Consider the following 18,737-nt stretch of genomic DNA (forward strand, 5'->3'; position numbering starts at 1 on the left):
GTACTTGAGCTGTAGTGAGAAGAAAGACTGTTCTGACCTAAAAGGTTTACTTATTTACACACCAGATATTAACAGACAAAGAGCAGAGAATGCATTACTCTAAAATATAATTAAGTAATATAAAATAATATGAAAAAGTAGAAGAATAGTTAAGCACAAATTTTCATTAGACTGTTCAACTTGTCATGCAGGCAAAGGACCAAGCTTATTGTGATGGTTCTGAAAATTACATTTTAATTGCCTGTTTTTGTTATTTCATATTAGAGATTTGCTTGACATATTTCCTATTTCTTAACAACCCAGCAAGCACGAACTGCAGTGAAGAGGCTTATGAAGGCCCTCGGTACAACAGAAAGCAATACTCTAATGTATACTAAGGAAGCCATTAGTGTTGTACAGATTCTAAGATTTATGATAATTGATGCTGTGGCCTTTAAGAGAAAAAAAAACATTTACTTTTCTTACAACACTGGCAAATAAAGCAAACAGTATTTTAACTGCTTGGGCCATAATGCTGAAAAAGTCAGTTTATAGAATCATTCCTTTCATTATTAATTTAACACTCCAGGATGCCACAAGCTATTCTCATTAGACAGAAACAAAAGGTAAGTCAGTTTTCAAGGAATCCTGGGAGCGGTATGCATGTGCATCTCATTTTCATTTTTTTGGTAAAAGGTTAAAAGTCTTTATGTAGTATATTCTCTGTAGTTCCCAGAGGCCTGTGAAGTGTGAAGTTGCCTTGATCACATTCAGAGTCTTCCTGGCAATCATGGTTGCTAATAAGAATAGTCTAAAGGGAGCCCTTTGAGTGTGACAACAATCACATTGGCACTTTCCTGTCTACCATTCTGTTCAAGAATCTGAAATGTACATGGACAGAAAGGCATAATGACAGGCCACCTTCAAACAAAGTGATCAGTGGCGAACAGAAATGGCTGCAATTCCTTCGTTTGCTTACATTTGAAGGTCCTATTCAGAGGAGGCAGCTGGGAAAATAATGTGTGGGGAAACAGAGCCTAGGACATTTGTAACAGCTGGAAAAACAGTGTCAGTTTCCAAGAAAGGTGCCACACAATTATCTCTGTTAGTAACATACTGTATCCTCCGACTAAATAAAAACAACACTGCAAAGCTTGAAAAATCAATTTGCTCCTTAATTAGTCAGGCTCAAGTCAGCAGTGACCTGATTTTGACTTTGGATCTGTGCATATGTTAAAGAGGACAGAATCAATGAGATGCCCCGTTCATTTTAATGGCTCCTCTCCCTTGAAATAAAACTGACAGATAAGCACATTAAAGCAGTGTTTTCTAAGCAAACAGAAAGATGTTTTCTGAAACATTCTAAAAAGGATGTTGTTATAATTGTTCATGCAGTTTTACAGTAGGTCATTTCTATAGTGCTTTTATCAAAAACACTCTTGAATTAAGATAAAGGAACCATTTTAGAGAACAAAAAAGTAGTGCAGACATAAAAAAAAATGATAACCAGAGGATAAAATTATATATAGCTATTTCATTCTGTAAGTATTCTGACTATGCCTGAAATTTTACTGCCTAGATGTTGAGGTCATCTAGAACTTTGCCTTGGCTGAAATGCAAAAATACTATATATAGTATATAAATATTATACTGCAGAGACTGTAGCCTTGGTTTGTTTTTCATTTTTTGTTTCCATATGCTTGCAAATGTTTTGCATGATCTCATTTAAGAATAAAAGCATATCAGATCATTGGAAATTTCTTGAGCATTGAAAAATTGAGTTAAAAATAAAAGCTGATAGATATTCTCTGCCTAAGGAAGATAAAATATACTGAGAGTTATTAAAGAAAATGTTATTTATATGCTTTGTATATGTGACTGGTGCAGCTGTGCTCTAACCCTGCTGGGATTCAGTCACTGTTCAAAGTACACACAGTGCCACTCCTTAGACAATGGAAAGCTCTGCTACACCAAAAGACCGGCCCATCTGTTGCAGGAGAATTCTACAGTGTCTAGCTTCCAAAGAGGTGACATTACTTCTGCAACAAGGTTAGTGCCACTGAGTCCTGTCATTAAAAATATTTTGGTAGAGGAAAAAATGACATTGATGGCCACAATTCACTTTAGCAGTATTACGTTTTTTAAAGTTATATTTCAAAAATCTATTATAAAAGATTTTTTATCACAAAAATTGAAATAATGAGTAAAGGCTAAAAGGAGGCAAAACACTGATAGCAGTTCAACATATACACACATTATCTATGTGTTTCTGTACTGACATTTTTAGAGGCCATGTTGGTTCTGAAGCCTACTTAAATTCTGGTTGTATCAATCGTCATTCCATCTCTGTTTGTTGACTGCTGTGATAAATTTTTATCCTCATGTGCAGCCAGGTCTTTTTCATGCTGTTAATGTTACACACTGTGTGCACTGCTTTAAAGAAAATGTTTTTTTTAAATTGCAAAAACGAATTCAAAATCAAGCGTAGCGAGCTAGCTCAGTGCTGGTGACCATTATACTTCACCATATGCACTTTTCTTTGTCACAAGGCTTTTCAGGACTGAAGAATACCAACAGGACACCTGCTGCTGAAAATTTTAGAAACACTTCTACTCTCACAAATCCTGTTTCTAAATTGACAGCAGCAGTATGCAACATTCAATCACACTCACTTGTCTAAGCAATATTAATCTGATGCTGACAAAAATCCAAAGTAAAAAGATTCACAACTAGACTTAACTATTATATGTAAAATCCCCTTTCAAATTATTAAAATTCTCGAAATGAAATGTTTTATGGAATGGATGTCTGAGGAGCCTCATTCTCTGTTTTCTTATTTGTGCTGTAGCAGTGACATTCACCAATAGGTGGCAAAAAAAGGTGGCATGGAATTTCCATGACCTTACATACATAATAAAATTCCAGTCCATTAGTTGTGAAACATGCATAATTAAATCATGACACCTCCTGAATCAATATTTCTGAAACAGGTACAGCTGGAATGGTGTTGAAGACCCTGCTGTCATTTACTTTGTAATTGTTTTACATAATTCTGTTACATATATTTATGCCAATAAAATAATTTTGCGTCTTGAATAAAATATTTAGACCTCCACCTAGAGTAAATAGACAAAATATGGTAGAAGATCAGATTGTAAATTATACATGTAGTCAATAAATTGCATTTCACTGAATTTTTGCAAAGGTGGTCTTGGTAACAGATAGTAGAGTACAGTAGGTGTGACTCCTTGCACGTTAATACCTTGAATTTTTATTTAAGGATGATAAAACTTGTTTTCCTGTGTGAATGTTTTTCAAGAGATACAGTTTTCTTTAAATATATACTGTGACAGTTAGACCCAGTGTGCTAACTTGCCATTTATGCACCTGTGGGATAAATTGTACAAAAAGATCCATTTATACACCTGTGGTTCCTAGAAAAAAAAAATGTGTTTAAAAATGGGAACCCCACCAGTGCTAATCAGCAACAATCCTCCTTGGAAACACAGGTTTAAGGCAAAAAGATTCAAGCAAAGAGAGAAATTGAAAGTCAAAGGCTTGTTAACCATAAAAACCTTTCACTTGTTTGAAATAAATTTAGTTCCAATAATTGGATGGCCTATGGTTAATATAAAATGCTTGAAGAAATAGGCCTCTTTGTGTATTGTTGATGATAAAAAATAATCCAGGCAAAATGATTAAGAGCTTCATTTTGATAATCTAAATCAGTCATTCCACAATATTTTAGAATTATTTCATTATTATTTTAGGATATTGAAATAAAAGGCCATACCAAAGCCAAAGTAGCTCATCAGGTCAGAGTTCATAGTGTTCCATAGTGTTAGGCAGACTATGGAGCACATGACTCCCCCACTGGATGGACTGCTGGTCCATAGCAGGGATCATCCACCTGTAATATTGGCCCTCACGTATACATCTGGGTGGACTGGAGCAACTGGGGTAAAGTACCCTACGCAAGGATATACTAACAATGTCTGAAGCAGGGCACTTAAATCCACAACATTACAGTTATGAGTTATGAGTGAGTCAACAAAGAGGAACTGATCTCTTTAAATATATCAAATTTTATTCAGCAATGTGCATGCAAACCCTCTCTTTAAATCCCTTTGCTCTTAATGTATACCTTGATTTCATTGCAGGGTCTGCACAAAATCTGAAAAAAAATCTTCCATTTTTTTTAATGACTTGATTGCTTTTTATAAGATTAACACACCTCTGGCTCCATTTATTTCTTGACCTTCAGAACAAACAAACTTTTTCTAAGAAGGTATAGAACTCTTTCTGCACTGGCGGAGAAGAACAGGAATGAGAGTGGGGTTAAATTAAGAGCTGGAGATTTTTTATCCAAGGAACAGCATATTTCACTTTGGCAAGCTCAGATGTCAAAACAATGCTTCTGAATTCGACAAAAGCACAAGAATACATGATTGAGTCTAATTAATCCTATTGACAACATAAGCCTCGAGGTCAGGAATGGCACTGCTAGCATGCAGGGCTACAATCCAAGGCACAGGAGGAGCTGCTGGCTTTTTATTCCACTAATCAACACTGGGAAAGTATCAAGCCTGACCACATTTCTGGATAGATGATTCTTGATTAGGTGTAGCAATTGTTTGTTTGGCAAAAGCTTCACATTTACCTGCAAGCACTCGGTATACTTTCAGTACTTTCACCAGGGGGGAGAAGCGTAGTAGAATATAAGACAGTGAAAAACCTGCCACAAATGAATCTAAACACATTGCATAAAAGAAAAATCAATACAAATGTGAACTTTTAACTTTTCTAATAAACATTTTGATTTAATTGCAATTAGAATAAAATCTTTATCATGAAGCACTACACAATAATGATAATTAAAGAGAAGTCTCAGACATCAATCTAGCGGCACCATTCCCTTCAATATCTTGAGACAGACCACGCTGTATTGCATAGGTTGTTGAGTAAGCAGCTTGGTACAGATTTGATATTGATTTCCTTGGCTGAGGGAATGACAGCCTGGCCATGAGGACAAGGATATTGGAACCACCCCCCCTCCAACACTAATGGGAGAGAGCCAAAGAGCTACTGCAAGTCAGGTGAAGTGGCCAGGGAGTTGTTACTTGTATATATATTTAGTTTGGCTGTGTTGGGAGGTGTTTATGTTTTTAAATGTGCTAGAATAAAAGACATTTACAAATAAACTTTTTTATAATACCACCAAATTCATCAAACAAGTTCTTGGAGCTCATTTCCAGACATACAATATTTTCATGGCGGTTCGACCTCAGCTCCTTACCTATGAGGTGATTTTCAATGTTATTGCTGACCAGTGTGTTAAAGCAGAATGTATTTCTTTTTCATCTTTGTAAACCTATCCACCTGTGCTATCTGAATATACTGTATGTTAGAGCATTAGATAATCTTTGTTTCAAAGCTTTATTATGGCAGTACAGTCTTTAATACACTTTTTTTTCCTGAAAGAGCCTTCACGTATTGAAGACCTAAAGACCTGAAAAAGCTTAATTAAACTGCAATGAGTAATATCCAAATTTTATATTAGAATGTAACACGTCATCAGCTTGCATTTGTGTTCTGATCCTGTTGAGAACATTTTGAAGCGAAGCCACTCTTTTCTACAGTTCCTACAAACCTTCTGTCTTAATGTCATGGGAATCCAGATCTGATGATGAAAGATTGAAATTTAACATCCATAAAAGAGAAGAGACTATTAATTCTTTTTATGAGCTATCCGGATCTAGGCAGGCAGGCGAGGCTGCATATGCTAAGCAGTCTGCCTCAACAGAAGGCCCACTGAAGGATATAGCTTTTGACTGAAAGACAGGAGGGGATCCAGTTGGCCACAGCAGGCCTTGGAAAAGGACTGTTGTCATCCATTCATCATAATGGTAGAGTGTTCTGCTTGACTGAGAAGCCCAGTGTACAGTACCAATCATTCTGTCCAAATATATTGCAGTTTTTAATGTCTTCACATTTCTTTGTATTTATATATTCATTTCCATACTACAAAAAATGATAACCTTAAAACAAGATCTTCTGAAGTGAAGCCTGCCTGTAATTACAATGAATGATGGAGTACAGTGATTAAGGCTGGTTGAAGAAATAAGTTCCTGCATGGGTATGTTTTTTAAAATTGTTGCGCAAGTAGTTACACTCTATATATTAGCCCCATACCACAATAAGCCCTGTGGACACCAGCAGTACAGTTAGAAATCTGAATAATGATCTCAGTCAATTAATTTCACACCAGTGATGAACCTTGTAATTTGACTTATAATTGAAAACTGCCTTTAAAAATAAAATGTCATTAAGTCATTGCACTTCAGCTTCAAGACCACCTATTGGATAACAATCACTATTATGGATTAATTGTATTCAGAGTCTCTTTCTGTCCCAGCAGGGAGTTGAGAAACAAGATCATAGAGATCACCAGACCTGCAAACCTCCACCCCCACAATGGTGAATATTTTCCAAATTCATGGAGAAGTATAAAGGTTTAGCAACCAGAATTGCAATTGCTTCTGAGGAAAAAACAGTCCAATTTCAAAATTACAGTTCACTGAACATGGGAGGTGTTACTGTTGAATGGTGTTTGAAGTTTAATGAGATTATAAGTTCTATTTGGAGATGAAAAGCAGCTTCTGGAAAGGGACAGAGGGCTAAAGATGCAAGCTTAGCTTTAAATCTTTGCAGATATATTTTTTAAATAAATGTGTGGTTAAATGCTTTTGATTTAACTATTTTACGTCTAATGCCTTTTCATCAAACAGCATGTGAATTCTTTAAATCCCCAAATGCAACCACTCAAACTAGAATTTATGCAAAGTTCATATAAATCAAAATCACAATTATCCTTTCGTTTTGGTTTAATAAACAATATTAGCTTTTTGTAATGCACTGTTAAATATGCTACCTTATATTTAATGAATATATTTTCTCTTAGGCATCTGATCATTTCAGTTAAAATTAAAATTTTAAGCGGTGCTAATGTATTTTAAAAAATGTTGTGTGATCTCCAATAACTTTCTTCACGCTGGGGTCAAAACTCAACACTTACCATCTATGTTCTCAAAAAATCAACAGGAGATGTCATTTATAAATGCTTTAGCAATCCACTGATAATGATCTTAAACCTTAGAGGCAAATTCCAAAACGTAAAAGAAAATAGCACTACTCTCTTGTGGGAGAGCTGACATACAAAATATAATGATAAAGAGCCTGCCAAAATACCACACATAAATAACAAATAGAAACTGAAAAGTTGCACATGACTCACAGTTGTATATATGGCATTAGTGTTATATGCTTAACAGACAACAGCTCTGACTGTTAGATTCTCCAGATCTGATGAAAAAAAAACAAAATCATGAACAGATTTATACAAGATTAAACTATTTCCATCAGTGAAAGGGTGACTGTCTTTCTGTCTATTTAAATGATTAAAAACATTTTTTTTTTCAGGACATATCAAACTAACGTCCTACTTTAGACGTGTAGAAAGAGGAAAGAATCTGACTCATTTATTTGACAAGTGATGCATTAATGGGCTAAAGAGGTCTGGTACAATATCAAGAGGACTGAGAAGAAAGGAAAGTTAGGATCCATTAGGTACAGTATTACACAAGTATGCTGTTGTTTGATATCTAATCAAAAGGTAGGGTTGATAGATTGATACATAGACAGATGATGTTTTAAAAAAAATGTTTAATACATCTAAAATGGGGGAAATAAAATTGTTCTTTGTGAAAAGAAATAGTGGAATACTCCAGGGCTAAGTATATTCTGTGCTCCCAGCTCTTATTAACCTTGTCCTTCATTTTGCAGCAATGTGTTCTTTGTTAATTCCATAATGTTAGAATTACTTCAGGGTGCCTCTGATTACACACACAAACATAATGCATTCTGCTTCACATAATTCTTAATATAGGGCCATGAATGCAAATGGATAGAATCACAGGGTATCCTCATGGCTCCTGAAGATCTCTGTTCATTTAAAAAATACTAGCAGGAATGGGAATAAAAGGTATTGTTGCTAAATGTCTCATTATAGGAAGTGAACAATTCTTAAATGTTGGAGGTATGAATGAATTTATATTATTCTATACAACCAAACTACTGAGAACAGTTTAGGATGCACAAGCCTTTTGGTTTTCTTGTTCTTGACCTCAGGGATTCACATTAGACTCCCCATGTACTTCAGAAAACTAATTGAAAAGACATGGTAAAGCTACAGCTCATTAATTAAAATACCAGTGTAGGATAAATTAATAGCACGCAACAGGTGCTTAGAAGTGGAACCCAGATGCAGAGGGAAGCCGAAGTATACACATTTAGATTTAGAGACTTATTGCAAATATAAAATGCACGTGCTGTCAAAGAAATTGTTGGAAAAAAAAGTTTTTGTAAAGCATGGAAAAAAAGTATGCAATCCTACTCTTGCCTTAGAAAACTTTGCGGAAAGAGACTAAAAATTTAGAAGCTAAATCTGAATAGATTCTCCACTGTGCCTGACTGAAGCTTGAGATTTCTGCTCCTATCGGAAGCTAGTGGAAGCCCTGGTTAGCAGTGCACAGCTGGCTAAACCCCACTGCTGCCTAGAGTTCCTTCTTTTAGGCAGGGTATCCTCAGCCTGCTCCACAAGGGTGAGATGCCAGCCCCCAGTCCCCTTGCAGTATGATTAAAGCTCCATTCGATGCTAACTCTCCTGTGGATGAAGAAGGATGACTCATCATTATATGTGTAGGCATATGCTGTACAGCCCTCCTCCCTCCCCTTCTGATTGTAGCAGGAAAATAAGAGCATTAGAATTGTTATTAATCCATATTAAAAATTTGATTTTATCTAATGTTTTCATCTATGTCAGTTTGCTTTTGTACAGCAAGGCATATTATTACATGAAGTACAACAGCAACTGTGTTGGAGCACCCAGAATTTGAACCCACATCTTTCTAATTATAAGTCCAGTGACCTACACATTGCTATATACTGCTGCCCAAAACACCGTTACAGGCAAGAGGAGACCATCTGGCTCACCTAGCTTGTATGATTGCTAGTAGCTCCTTCATTTGCGGATCTTATCCAGTCATTTCCTAAAGGAAGCCAGACCAACATGATTCAAGCTTCAACAACACAACAGGGTAGTTTGTTATGGACTCCCACTGTTCTTTGTGTAAAAACACCTCCTGTTCTCTTGGCAAAACTCCACAATTACAAATAAACAGTGATTTAGATAAGGTGCTATCCTGCATTGTACAACAAAATGAATCACTGGACTCTGTGAAGCAAAGGGAACTTGTCTATATATCGATAATGATCCTCAGAGTGTTTCAGGTTACATTCCAGAACACACAGGTAACCACAACTTGTCTTGTTTATTTAAAAGGCTCATTCTTGCAAGAATCAGAGAGTAACTTCCTTTGAGAATATAGGCTGCTGAAACCGGGGAGTACTGTGAAGTGACACTGAGCAGGCAACCCCTGTCTTCTTCCTGTCTCTTGTGGAAGTTAGCACCATGTTTATGCATGAATACCTCCTGATGCAACCCTGCCACCACCCAGACTTTCTTACGATTCTGTGATCTAACAAGATCAGAGCCTAATGTGTTATAGCTGAAGACACTTCCTCAGTTCCTCAAGAATTCCTCATTTCTTCAGTTTTAGCTTTCTTTGCAAGGTGTTTACTAGGACTGAAGAAGTTCACATGGAGTTCAATTCTAAATATAAGTGGCACACATTCTTATCACTTCTGTAAACTTGTCAAATTGTCAGTTCTGCATTTCAGAATTATAGATGAAAAACCCAGTTCCATACCATTTACTACTGTTATGCCATTTACGTAACTGATCTGGAAACACAAGCTCAAAAAAACACATTTCTGTTTAATAATCACAGATTTTTGTACTGGGATTCAAGATTTTCTTATGAATAAAAAAAGAATACATCTGCTTTCTACTAATTGTGGTAGGAATCAAAGCTATTCATTTCCATAGAAAAACAAAACAATGTAGACAATGAAGAAAACAATGTTTTCTTCTATGATTGGGTTTATCTCTTTGGAGCTAACACTTCAGAAAATGACAATCAGTCATGTGTACTTTAGGTATAAATGATGGTAAATGAGTCTTAAAAACTTCATATAAAAATATGGTATCAAAAATGAAGTGAACATGAAAATAACCAGTGAAAATTAAATCTGTAAATTTATAATGTCAATCAAATAACTCAAAACAAAATGTATCACAGACTATTATTTTAAAATAGTACAGAGGTTGAGCTGAATCCTCTGTGCTGTCTTACAGATCCCTTGTAAGCTATTTCTGTGCATGTCCTGCTTTACAAAAAGTTAGAGAGAGATAAAAATCAGAGCTTTAATTATTTTCTGTGCAAAGGAAGTCATGTCCAACAGAGATCACTGTGATGTTCTGTAACGACGGACCTCTAGGGAATTTTATTAAACAAACCTGACAGAAATGAAATGCTCAACAGAATGGCAAGCAGAGAAAAAGACTACTAGAAGTAATCAAGGGATGGAAAATAGATTTCCAAACCTTTGTCACCACAAATTTAATCTTTCTAAACTCATAAGCGAGTTATGCTATTTCAACTTGATAGCATCACCTCTATAAAATGCTAAAACACTATTCAAATATACACTTCCCCCATCACCTTATGAACTCCTGTTACAGGGAACTCAATATACATGTAAATTTGCAGTTTTAGAAGCCTTGGAGATGCTTCAGAAACATTTAATGCAAACCAGATGTGCTGAGTCCCAGACAAGGTATTCAATTTTCCAGTAACATTCATTTTCTTTCCCTTTTTTAAATCTTAGCATTATTTTGTTAGCATATTTTACAAGTTTATCCATCTTTGTTTGGTAGTCAGCAGGTCAAATGGGAATCATCACAAATTTTGTTATGTTCACCAGGAATTTAGGACCATAAGCCTTAATCTGGGTCTGTAAATATCCTTTGATGTGACAGTGGGTCACCTTCTCTTTATTTGCCACATCCTGAGAAAAGGATACAAGTGCAGGAGGTTCCTTAAATTATGTCACGATTGTGACACATTGACAGTTAGTGAGAGCAAGAAAACCATGCTGTTCCTTTTCACATCCTGTTGACCTTTCTTCGCCACGTTAGACAGATAAAAGTTACAATATGTAAGGGAGTGTATTGCTATTGACCAGCAAGACTGCTATAACTCTGTTCCAGACAGGTGCTAAGACCTTATATGGATTTCTTTATGGTAGTATGTCACTTCTATCCTTTTTTAATTTATAGCTTAATGTTGGTAAATATTGAGTTCAGTGAAGGTCAGTGAATGCAAAAGCGTTTAGACAGACGTTAAAAGATTAATAAATTAATAAAGAGTTACAGACAAGTGAAAACAGGTGTCTGCATGATATTTGCTTTGATTTGCCTTTCAAAAAAAAGGACACCCAAGATGAAGAGGGAGATCACAGAGGAGTTAAAAAAAATCCAAGATTGGAAATGATATTCTTGTCATCTTGACAACATTTAAAGGGTGGATCAAAATACTTTTCTTCATTGTTTTCTTCAATATCAAAATATTTAAATTTATAATATACTATTCTTAGAATGAAGAACTAGTTACTACAGAAGAAACATTATTTTCTGTCTTAAGGAATCTATATGGATATACCTTTCAAATGTGATTAAATCAAATGTCATATTCCATCCAAACATAAATAATTAGAAAGTCTGTCTGGCAAGTGCTGAGGCAACGTATAGTCTGACCTGAAAGCCTAGGAGAAATGTTGGGACTACTTCATGAATGGGAGGCCAGTCACATAAAAGCACATAATATTCTATTATAATTAACAAAGTCAGCATTGTCTTTAGGAGACCAGAACCCAGTAAAAGCCCATGCGACCACAGTGAGAACATTCTGGAATGTTCTGGAATGTGGAAGTCTATTCACAGGGCCTGTGGGTGTGGGCTGGGCTGGGTCATTTTAATTCTTATTAAAGAATGATTTGTTAATGGAGGGTAAGGGGGCTGTGATTTTAAAATCTGTGTCTTACTCTTAGACGGACATGTCTAATCTGCTTGTAAATCGAGAAAGTAACTGTGCAGAGAAAAGCAGAATTTGTTAGGAAGTTTTAATGCAAGAACAGAATTGTTTGACTAGCCTATGGTTTTCTATGATATTCTGTCACACATTCTATACAGTTATAAAATTAGGACAAATATGCAATGCCATTGCTGCTCTGTAAAATGTATTACAATGATAAATTCATACAGATATATTGAAGAAAAAACAATTTTAGGTGTAATGTAAAAGTATATGCAAAGAAACAAGAAAGAAACAAAAAGATTGAAGGGAACCACAACAGATGCATCTTTCACTTCAGTTTCTGCAACTGCCAATTAAGAATTATACAAAAATGACTTGTCATCAGTGTTATTGCAGGTACAATGTATAAAACAATAATTTACAGTAGCTCTACAGAGCAACATCCACTAATTAACACTGAAGCTATTAGGAGGCTAAAGGTGGTGCTATCTAAAAATCAAAGCAGGCTTCTAGTGTCATTTGCCATCAGAGCATAAAATGAAATCTTTCCTGAAGAGGAGATTATCAAATTACTCCCAAGTCTCAGCAGTTTTCTTTGCCAGGGTCAACACCTTTATTTTGCCTTGGTAGCAGAAAAAACAAAGGTACCTAGAATCAAGGTTTTTAACCAGAAAGGCTAATCTTTCATGTTATCTCTTTGCATACTTAAAAAGTTTAATTTTAATTTAGTACTTGGTATTGGAATAGAGGTTCAAGAGAATTAATTACCTGAATTTTTAAATGGGCAGGCAGCTCAGTAAGGATTTGGTATCAACTCCGTTTCAATTTTTCAGTTCAAATCAAGAAATCCAAAGTTTATGTTACAAAGTAATGTCATTGTCATTATTGTGGCTCTACAGTTCACAGTGTTGCAGCAGTTTCAGCTTATTAAAAGGAAATTAAAAGGCAGTATGTCACCTTGCACTTGTGCAATAAATATGAACCCACAACATTTACTGTGCTGGTAGCAAAAAACAATTTCTTACTCACAACTTTTTGAGTGAGTATTAAATGATCTAAGTGAGAATGAGCACCACATACATTTTCTCCATTCAGTAAGATATATTGGCTTCAATAAGAACTCTCCTTTTGTGGTTCATTAAGTATAAGGTCTGGTTACACTGCTGCTTAGTTCTTCTTAGGTGCAAAAAGAAGAATTGATAACACAATTAGGGATACCACCTTGCAATGATCAGGATGAATACAGTTGGGTGACTTCTAATTCAAAGTTTCTTAAGGTTAAAAATATAAATTAGCCCTACAATAAGGATTTTGTTAAACCATGTAATCTTAAATCATTCATTTATAGTGTCAACCAGACCAACTAAAGTCAAAACTGTCATTGGAAACACAGTACCATACAGTGAAGATAATGCCTCATATATTCCAGACAAATTACCTATAACTTTAGTAAGCAACCTATCTAAATTTAAGGAGCTAATGACTTCTTGAGATTTATGGTCCCTTTTGGTGTGTACGGTAGTAATGATTTACAAATTAACACTCCAATACCAATAACATTGAAATATACAGCATTATCAAGAGACCTTTGCTTACTGGACAGGATTACGTCATGATTTTTTTCCTGTCAAGTTGAATTGTTTCAGAGGCCTAAATTGTGCTTTAGAAAACAAAGTGGATGTGAGCAGGAAATCACATAGCCATCAGTAATTTCTGAATAACAGAAATTTCAAACTTACAATTACTGATCACGAAGATATGTGACTGCAAGTGTAGCTTGTGCGTGTGTAAAATTTTGTTAATAAAGATCAGGATTTGTGCATCAGTGGGCTTTAAAGCTTTCATATGGTGAATGCCTTTTAGTTATGATAAGCAGATTGCTTACCTGGTAGCTGTCTAGAGATGATCTCTCATGTTTATTGCAACACTTCATTCATTCCATCCTTAAGTACTGATGGACACTTCACCACGGTTGTACAGATTGGGAATGAGTTTGCAAAGCAAAATTTCATATTTCCTGTTCCTCTCTGTGCAGGAACTATAGTATTGACAATTTTATTTTAAGCAACAGCATCTTGGCGACAGTACATGAAAAGCAGGATGATCTGTTCCCAACAGTGCCATTGAATGGCACCTTTGAATTTACCAAGATGTCTGAAATGTCAAGCCTTCGTGTCACGGGTATGGCTCTGATTTATAATCTTAAAAACGACTACTTTTATCCTAAGAATGAGGAAAGCTATTTGCTTCATGGAGTAAAGAAATAAAAGTTAAATGTCAATAGAGCTCTGTTATGCAACAGTAGAATCCTGCCTCTTTAATCTGTTTAATATGCCATCTCAGTTGAATCATGAACCTTGCACATCTCTCATCTGTCATTTTTTATCTTAGATGAATGCTTGACCAGAAAGCAGTAAAAAAAAACAAACAATGCATGTGTTGCAGGGACCTAAGTCTTAGAAATCAAAAACCTTTAGCGCTTCAAAGAACTGTATTAAAAATTAGTAATGCCACTCTTCTGCTTTTCCGAGAAGAAAAATGTAATCTATTAATCTCAAATAATATATATTTATCAAAAATGTTTTCAATAACATTTTATATTCCAATTCATGTATTTCATAGCAGACAAATAAACCTGTGAAATGTATGAAACAATAACTAGAGTCCATGAAGCTAGATAGTATTGTTTACTGTTTTTCTCATGTGTTTGAGTAACAATGAAAGGAGCTGAAGGTCAAGTCTCTTTCATGCTCACAGAAAAACTCACGTCATTCTTTTAGAGAACAGCAGGGCTGAAGATCAGGGGCCCCGTACCATTTATTAATCCTAGCAAAGTCAATACAGTCTGGAAAGGCTCTAAATCCTCAGGCTTCAAAAAACAAATCTCCATTACCTCTTCCTCTCTCCTCAGATTGCACTTTAAATGAAAATGTGATTTGTAAGATTAAGAAACTAAAGAGAGAGAAAAAACTCTGTTTCAAGGGTCGCAGTTCCTGTTCAAATGAATATTTCTGTTTCCACTCAATAAAATTATTTCAGCACAGAATTTTGTGTATAAATAGTAATTTAAATCTTTCTTTAGTAAAGCGTGATATCAAAGATACTATAGATAGAAAAACATAGAACTAGTTATAAACACATATTCACTCACACTCACACTATATTCCTACAGTATGTTTGTGTCCAAAGACTCTCAATTGACTTTTATTCTATTTTATTTTCAATTGCAATTCCCACAAAACTGGAACTCCAAATGGGATTGAAAACTGACTTCAAAGAAAATGTTTTTGGCACTTGTAGATTTAAAAGTAGATTTTAAAGATGCCGTTTGGCTTATGAAAAATCTTTCCATTCCCACATTGTCTGTCAAGGGTTACTTTGTAGGAATATTTTGTTAGATTTTTGTCCCCACATTGATCTGATACTAACACAACTCGCCCCACAACCACACACATATAAATGCCAAAGAATAATTTTACTACATCTGTCCTAACAAGGTTCACACACCTGCTGCAGGATAGCAAAGCTGACTTTCTTGGAAATTTATGTTTAGATGCAAGATTGCAATATGTCTCCAGTTCATTTTAAAATGTGGGGATTTCTATGAGTGACACTGACATAATCATTAATACACTATTTGCCCCCTACAGAGTGTTGCCATGCACAATAATAAATTACAGATAGATAAAGTTTTAATAAAAATGCTGCGATAAAAGACTATTATTCATGACACATGGCTTCTGTCTCCAAAAGGAGGCAAATTAGTATTCAACCTAGAGATAAAATGTCATTCTAGAGTTCAGCCGTCTTCATAATATTGTAATTAGTATTTCATATATTATAATTTTACCCCTGATGAGATAAGTGCTTTTAGTAAGAATTTCAATATCTGCATTGATGGAGCTAGCAAAAAAGCAATTTAAAATGACAAATTTTAATTTATGTTTTTACAGCTACCCAACTTTAATGTTGCTTGAGAAATTCAGATTCTTTTGAAATGGAGGAGGCTTTTAGTGCTACCAAGAGTTTATTACCATTTTAACCAGAGAATAACTACAAACATCCAGAATCTTTTCAGAAAGTCTTCTCTTTTCCATAATGTTACAGTGAAAGAAAGGTACTTTTCTTAATAGCAAGTTTTTATATTTTATTTAATTTAAAACTGGTCCTTGGAGACTGTGTAAGATGTAAGACAATAATATATATACAATGTAAAACTAAATAATACATTTACATTTCATCATTTACAAGAACATTTATTTTTGTAAGAAGAACACCTGAAAAAAAAGTGAGAACATTAGCAAAATGTTTTTTTATTTACTAAACACTATAGTGTTACAAAACACTATTTTGAAAAAGCCTGATGTTAAATGAACAGGTACTTTTCTTAAATACAGAAAACATTGCTGAGGTATGTACTGTATAGATCTTCCATTACTAGAATTATTAAATATGTTTTGTTGTATATATATATATTAATGTATTAATACATAATAATAATTTCATTAATAGGCCATAATTACTTAAATGTTATTCTTAAATGTGCTTTGTGGTTACTGTATGTTGAAGTGATGCAAAGTACTTGCAACGGTTTGTCCTGGTGAAGAACAGCTGACAAACTGAGGAACTTTTGGGGATTTATAACTTTTGGGGGTAATTATGCAGAATAGTCAGGCTATACTTCCATTTTGGTCATTAGTGTGCTTCAGAAAGAAAGACAAACAGAAGGTAAGTGCTGCTTTGAAAAAACATTGACATACTTCTTTAAATTTAACAGAAATTCCAATTCCAATTCCAGCACCTGGGAGGAGCTGGAATCTGTTGCTGGGGACAGGGAAGTCTGGGCTGGTCTACTTGACCTGCTCCAGCCGCGACCCTCACCAGGAAAAGCGGAGTGAACACGGATGGATGCATTGTAGTTTCCACCACTATGCTCAGCATTGAGGTCTCTGTTATGCAGGAACTATATAGGTAATTCATTTTAACTAACACTCCTGCTAATAACAGACTTGAACCTATTAATTCCATTTGGAAATGAATGGGCATCTGTTGTTGTTTATGTCTCTGGACATATTCTGAGAAATGGATCTTTACTTTGGAAAGATTCTGAATGAGGTACAGAAGTACATGTATCAGCTGTTGTAAAGCCACTATCTTTTATGTCATGTTTTTGTTTTTATTTTTAAAAATAACCCTTCCTACCATTACAAACCATTTCTCCAGTCGTATTCATTGGACCTTTGGCTAATAACTTATATGATCTCATTATTCTCAACGGTGGTTGATACAAAAATTTAAAGTCATTCATTGTTTAGAAGCAATTATATCTTAAGCGTCCCTTTTGATAGTCTATTAAGCTTTGCAATGAAGATAAAACTAAACATTTTGCATGAAAGAGTAAGCAGATTTTTAATTACTTATTAAAACAGATTTATATAATGTTTTTAGTATCTAATGAAATAAATACAATGTCAGAAATGACTGATTTCTGTTTTTAGTTTCTCCTGAAATGTAGCTCTCCTACATATTTAATTTAGGTCTGTGTAATATGTGGATTTTTAGACTGCTAGAATAACAATAAAGTTTCATGTTCTGTGTTTCTAAACTTCTATCCCAGTACACCTAGGATCGGATATATTTTACTTGTTAAACTTTATATGTATTATTTGTGACAAAGGCTTTCATGTAGATTACATGAATGGTATACTTGGATAGTAACCCAAGTTTGGAGTTCCTTTTGACAATCTCTTCTTTCTTGTTTCATTTTCCTTCATGCTTGAGTACCCTGGTCTGTCTGATATGGCAGGGACAAGAAAGAAGTTAGATTTGTCTCCTGATCCTTCCCAGGCTCAGAAAAAAATAGAAAGAGTTTGAGTCTTCAGAACTGGATAAGATGGTTCCTCTGTGGAAACAGTAAGTGTAGTTTGTCAAAACTGAAATGGTGGCAAAGAGGTCACTGACTGCTGAAATGATTGAGAACATAAAATCTCAGACAGCTGGGTCTCCAAATTGGATTTTGTCTCAGGTGAACAAATGGCATAAAAAAGTCAGGGAAATCTGGAACGTGAGACAGCTGAGCTGGAAGATCCCTCGTGATGGAATAATGTCCGCAACTGGGCTTTTTAGAGGGAACTGAACGTGATGATCCTGTCACATGGCTGGAAAAATAAATTCTTCTGTGGTTCAGAATAAAACTTCATTCTGTTAATGAACTCTGTCTTTGTTGCAGTTATTCCATCTTTCCACTTTTGCTTAACACCTGATATGTATTTCTTAGTTATTCAAGTCATTAGTTCCCATTTGACATTGAATTAGATTTTTAATGCACAAAACTAATGTTTTTTGTTTTGTCCTGGAAGATGTCCTGGGCTAGATTTTCCCATCAATTTCGCTGTTTAGATTTGCTGCTGTGAAAGACAATAATAGATGTTGCCATGATACAGGAGTGTTATTTGAAAAAACATTGTAGACTTGCTTATAAACATAACTATGTGGCAAAATTGTCTTTCACAGAGAGCAAAACAAAAGAGTCTTTAAATGCACAACGAAAGAATGATCACATTTCTATATTGGGTTTAGTAAGCGATAAATTAGGGAGACTGACGTATTTGAAACCCAATATTCCAAATAAACTGTTTATGTTTCACTTTATGTCCTAATGGCGTTTGAACCAGATTTTCGAACCTGCTGTCCAAATCCCTG

Source organism: Lepisosteus platostomus, chromosome 7 (assembly GCF_059453375.1).
Source record: "Lepisosteus platostomus isolate fLepPlt1 chromosome 7, fLepPlt1.hap1, whole genome shotgun sequence".
Lineage (NCBI taxonomy): Eukaryota > Metazoa > Chordata > Actinopteri > Semionotiformes > Lepisosteidae > Lepisosteus > Lepisosteus platostomus.